This window comes from Hipposideros armiger, unplaced genomic scaffold (assembly GCF_001890085.2).
Source record: "Hipposideros armiger isolate ML-2016 unplaced genomic scaffold, ASM189008v1 scaffold_213, whole genome shotgun sequence".
Taxonomy (NCBI): domain Eukaryota; kingdom Metazoa; phylum Chordata; class Mammalia; order Chiroptera; family Hipposideridae; genus Hipposideros; species Hipposideros armiger.
Genome location: NW_017731563.1, coordinates 1,556,827 through 1,563,034, shown reverse-complemented (window position 1 = coordinate 1,563,034; position 6,208 = coordinate 1,556,827). Strand labels below are relative to the sequence as shown.

The following is a 6,208-nucleotide window of genomic DNA, read 5'->3' as shown; positions in this document are numbered from 1 at the left end:
GCCAGCAGCCAGCGTGAGCGGCCAGCAGCCGCAGTGAGTGGCTGTCCAGAAGCCGGTGACTGATGTGCCTCTCCTGGGAAGAGCGCAATGATGGTGCCAACTTGGGCCAGTGAAGCAACGTCCTCCACAACTAGACTGAAGAACAACAACAACAAAAAATATGACAGCAACTTGTCTGTTCCCCTTCCCCCAATTCCCCAGCACTGTTCCCATCCCCCCAATTCCCCAATAAAAACTTAAAAAAAAAAAAGAAGAGTTGACTTAGGACACCAGCTCTGAGCAGCAGGGTCGCCAGTTTGGATCCCACATGGGCCAGTTACTCTGCGCCCTCTACAGCTAAGATGGTGAACAACAGTTCGACCTGGAGTTGGGCTGCTGTGAGTCGCCAGCGACAGTGTAGGCTGCAGTGGGCTGCTGTAAGCTTCTGTGAGTGACCGGCAGCTGGTGTGAGCTGCCATAAGCCACGGTGAGCGGCCGTCCAATGGCTGGGGACCGACTGACTGCCTCACCCGGAAAGAGCACAATGATCACAATACCAACATGGGCCAGTGAAGCGACGTCCTCCACAACTAGACTGAAGAACAAAAGGACAGCAAGTTGTCTGTTCTGATTTCCCAGTGCTGTTCCCCTCCTCCAACTCCCCAGTAAAATTTTAAATAAATAAATAAAATAAAATAAAATAAAATAAAAGAAGGTATTAGTTTGTTAGGGCTGCCACAACAAGATACCAGACTAGGTGGCTTAATTACAGAAATTTATTTTCTCGCAGTTCGGGACCTAGAAGTCTAAGATTAAGGTGTTGGCAAAGTTGGTTTCTTCTGAGGCCTCCTTCCTTGGCTTCTTGCTGTGTCCTCATGTGTTTTTTCTTCCATGAACACACATCCATGGTGTCTCTCTGTATGTCCTAATCTTTTCTTATAGGATACCAGCCCGCCCAATCAGCCTCATTTATAGGCATATCTGCAAATATAACCACATTCTAGAATTTAGGGCTTCAACAAGAATTTTGGGGGGGGGGAGGAGACACATTTCAGCCCATAACACCCTGCCTTCTGTACCCCCCTAAATTCATGTCCTTATTACATGCAAAACACATTCACCCCTATCCCATAAGCCCAAAGTCTTAACCCATTCCAGCATCAATTCTAAATCCCAATGTCAGCTAAGTACCATTTAAATCTAGTGAGGGTGAGACTCAACGTATCCTGAGGCAAAATTCCTGTTGAACCAGACAAATTATCTACTTCTGAAATGTGATGGTGGGACAGTCATAGGCTAGACATTTCCATTCCAAAATGGAGAAATTGGAAAGCAGAGAAAGAGATCAATGGGTCTCAAGAAAGTCCCAAACCTAGCAGAGCAAATTCCATTAGATTTTAAGGCTCGAGAATAATCCTCTTTGGCTGGATGCTCTGTCCTCCAGGCCCTCTGGAACCAAGGAGAAATAGCTATTCTTGCCCTCTGACCTGTGCCCTCTGAGCTGGTGGATAGATGCTATCTACACGAAACTCATTTCAAATATAAAGACATAGTTTAAAAGCAAATATAGGGAACAAGATTGATTGTGCACTCACTAATTTAATTTAAAGAGAGATGGAATGGTTACATTACTATCAGACATGCGAACTTCAGAGCTGGGAGTATTACCAGCTTTGAAGAGAGACTTTACATCATGGTAAAAGAGTCAATTCATCAAGAAGACCTAATAATCCTTAATGTGTATGCACTCAATAACAGAGCTCCAAGATACATAAAGCAAACACTGATAAGGCAAGAAAAATAAACAAATCCATAAATCTAGTTGGTATGGTAGCCAGCTTCTAAGAGGCCAAAGGAAATAAAACCATTCTGGGAAATCTTCAGATACTAGGTTATATTTCTATAGGACAGGCAGTTACGGATTACAGCGTCAGGACTCAGGATGGAGTCTGACTGGTTCCCGACATCAATAGATTATTCAAAGCAACTAAATGGCACTGTCTTGAGTCACCAAACAATCAGCTAAGTCTGTACTAAGCATTCTCTGTATGTATAGTACTATGCTGGGACTTTAGAAATACAAGACACGGTTCCAGGAGTGAAGAAACTTACCTACATGGAGAACTAGGAATCACAAATACGAAATAGGAAATACAAACTGCAGAACTCACTAGAATTTACTCACTTGTTTAAGTTGCTGAGCAAGTAACAAGCACCTGATGTGGTGCTAATTTTAAGATGAAAATGATATGGTTCTTATCCTCAACAGATAGAAAGCCTAGCATGGGAAGACAGATAGGAAAACAAGTAAGTTTAAGAGTTAAAGGTGCTATATGGTCCTCGAAGAGTGAGTGGCACCTTCTGCCTGGGGTTTCAGGAAAGAAATGCATAGAAGAAATTATGTCTAAGCTGAGCTTAAAGCCTCAGATTCCTATTTAGGTATCTCCCAGGAGATGAGGCAGGGAAGGGCACAGCAGGCATAAGGATAAGTATGAGCAAAAGGACAGAAGCATGAAAACCGTAAGTAGTTTAACAGTTTAGAAGCCTGTGAGTGGTCGGGTATGCTTCAAGGACAGGGTGAGAAGAGATGTGCATTTAATCATCAGGACAAGTGAAAGAGGCCTTTTGTGACATGACAAGGAACGTGGACTTCATCCTGTCTGCCTTCCTTCCTCTCTCTCTTATTCATTCAACAAATATTTATTGAGCAGATACTATACCCTAGGCATTGTTCTTGCTTCAAAGGATACAGCATTGAAAAAGACAGACCAAAAAAAGACCAAAAAAAAAAGGGAAAAATAGACAAGGCTCTTGTCTTGTCCTCACAGGGTGCCACCTGGCAGAGCATGGTGGCAGTGAAATGCACTGGACATAAAGAGTTGAATCACACAAAGGTCAGTCACAGAAGACTCGACATCCTCAAAAGAAAAAACAAACAAAACACACACACAAAAGAAACCACTAGGCATATTTGGCAGTGATTCATATCTTAGGTTTCCTGGGCTTCAAAAACTAAGGTCAAACCTTATCACAATGCTTTCAGAGGCAAATCATTTTGTATTACTAGAGGTCATCTTTCTCAATAGCCTGTGTTATTGCCTTGAGTTCTTACTTGGGATGAGGCGGCAGAAAATGGGTGGATTTCTCTACCAATCTTCAGCAGCTATGGAGAGGCTTATGGAAGGTGGTGTTGGATGCTGTAGTCCCTTTACAGATGACCTAAGTCACCTGTTTCCAAGGTTTCCCAGGGAATGCTGCTGAAGATACAATTCCACATATCTCAAGCAGCAACTTTGGTAACTGACGCACATAATCAAAGGGGGAATGTGACAGTACTGACACAGTTTATGCACCTGAGCAAAACTGTTGTGATGGGCCGACGGAGTGGCGCGATGGTTGGGAACCGGCTTGGGACGCCAGAGGGCCCCGGTTCGGATCCCACATATGAGGGCCAGTGACACTGCCCTCTACAGCTAAGATGCTGAACAACANTTGTTCAGCATCTTAGCTGTGGAGGGCAGTGTCACTGGCCCTCATATGTGGGATCTGAACCGGGGCCCTCTGGCGTCCCAAGCCAGTTCTTAACCGTTGTGCCACTCGGCTGGCCCCAACACATGTCTTTATTAAAGCTTAAAAACAACCACCCATTGCATTGCTAATCCTTGTTATAAAGGCTCAAGTTTTGAACCAAAAAAACGGCTTTACCTAAAATTCTAGGGCTACCTAAGTTTTTAAAAAATGAGAGTTGCACTTTCAGAACTATTTAATCATTGAACATATAAGTCATATATGTTTCCTGATGAGATGAGGTTATCTGTGTCAAATGGACACAATACTGACAAGCATGACAGGGCTGAGGAGGGGCGCTGAGTGGGGACTCAGCCTTAGTTTTTAAATCTCTGGGGAAAAAATTCTACAATATTCCTTCAAAATATGTTACATGTTCACAATTCTATACTCAGATTCTTTCCTATGTTTAACTGAAATATTTTTTATAATATAGTCTCTCATTCTGTACTCAGTAGAAATAGAAGAAAGAAGTAACACAGGCCTCTTCACCATTTAGACAAAAGCCTTTATCCTACAACCGTGTTCTATACCTTTAATTTTTCTGTTAGCTGCCCCCTTTCAAAACAAGTGTTTATTTTTTAATACTCCTATCTTCCTCTTTTCAAGTCTGACACACACACACACACACACACACAGGGTCGGGGTGTGGAGTTTGAGCTAGGACATCACACTAAAATACAATCCTGAGCTACAGTGAGTGGCCGGCAGCCAGCATGAACTGCCGTGAGCCGCCTTATGCAGCTGTCAAATGGCTGCTGACCGATCTGCCTCAGCCGGGAAGAGCGCAATGATCACAATACCAACATGGGCCAGTGAAGCCACGTCCTCCAAACTAGGCTGAAGAACAAAAAGACAGCAACTTGTCTGTTTCCCTTCCCCGATTCCCCAGCGCTGTTCCCCTCCCCCAATTCCCCAATAAAATCTTTAAAAAAATAAAATAAAATAAAATACAATCCTAAAATTTTTTTGGGGGGGGACTATTTTACATTACCATTGAATAGTAGACAACCAGGGTTGGGGAAAAAACCTTAGAAACAATCCGACCAATCATCTCCCAATGCCGAATTCCTTGCACAGCTCAGCCGAGCCGCTTTTACTCCAGAGAACCTCACTCATGTATCTGTCTGTGCTTTTTGTGGACAGCTCTAGCTTCTTTCTGTTAAACTAAAACTTGTCTTTTTATGATGTCTACTCACTGGTTATGGGGTAACACTGAATCAGTCTATAAAAAAAATTTCATTTTTTTCGCCTGTGGGTAATACTTTGGGGTCATACAGATGAGTACACTTCTTAGTATTCTCAATATACTTAAGCATCTCCATTTTCATAAGAGTATAAAAAAATCTGAACTCCAGATTTACTGATTTAAATTTTTAATAACTTAAAAATTCAAATAATTTCAAATTTATAGTAAAGTTGCAAGAATAATCAAAGAACTCTCATACTCTTCACCCAAATTGCTAACATTTTACTACCTTTGCCTCACTCATTCACTCATCTCTCTCTTGATACATGGATATAGGTGTGTGTAACAAATATCTATCTATCTATCTATCTATCTATCTATCTATCTATCTATCTATCTATCTATCTATCTTGTCTGTATCTATATCTATATAACTCTTTATATGTTCCCTAATTGTTAAATTCAGGTTATATGTTGTTTGGCAGGTATGCCCATTTGTGTTCTTTCGATGCATATTATCAGGAAGCACATAATGTTAATTTGTCTCACTACTGGCAGTGTTAACATTAGTCACTTGGTTTAGATGGTGTCTGCCAGGTTTTTCCAATGTAAATTATCTAAAAGAATTTTGTGCTAATTAAGTGAAATAAACTTTTTGTGAATAGATAGTTTCAGACTATACAAATATCCTGCTCCTCAACAAACTTTTACCCACTGGAATTAAAACCATATCACTTCACACCTGTCAGAATGGCTATCATCAATATTTCAACAAACAGGGAAGTGTTGGCGAGGATGTAGAGAATAGGGAACCCTCATGTACTGTTGGTGGGTTGTAAATTGTTGTAGCCACTATGGAAAACAATATGGTGGTCCCTCAAAAAATTACAAATAGAATCACCTATGACCCAGCAATTCCACTTCTGGGTATTTATCCAAGGAAATCCAAAACACTAATTCAAAAAGATATATGCATCCCTGTATTCACTGCAGCACTATTTACAATAGCAAAGATATGGAAGCAACCTAAGTGCCCATCAATAGATGACTGGATAAAAAAGATGTAGTTCATACCTGGGGTGCCAAAAATATGTATACAAGTGGACACTTTGATCAACGTTGCTCAAGCAGTAGTTCTCTGTAATCAGACACTGATGGTAACCACTTTGAGCACCTCTTGTAATTGCAGAAGTCAAACCTGACTTGTATTCATCTTTTGTTATCGGTATATATCGAGTATTAAATTTTTTAATACAGTTTTCCTTTCTTAAAATGTGTATACATTTTTTGGCACCCTCTATATATACAATGGAATATTACTTGGCCATAGAAAAGAAAGAAATCTTACCATTTGTGACAATATGGATGGACCTAGAGGATATTACCGTATTTGCCGGCGTATAAGACGACTGGGCGTATAAGACGACCCCCTAACATTTCCACTCAAAATACAGTTTGTTATATACTCGCCGT

The 6,208-nt window shown here is 41.1% G+C and overlaps 1 protein-coding gene across 1 annotated transcript in view; it reads right to left on the bottom strand.

Annotated features, from left to right (window-relative positions):
- The window catches only part of ERC1 (ELKS/RAB6-interacting/CAST family member 1), a 543,350-nt gene that overhangs the window by 55,190 nt on the left and 481,952 nt on the right, over window positions 1–6,208 (bottom strand). The gene's annotated exons all lie outside the window — the stretch shown is intronic.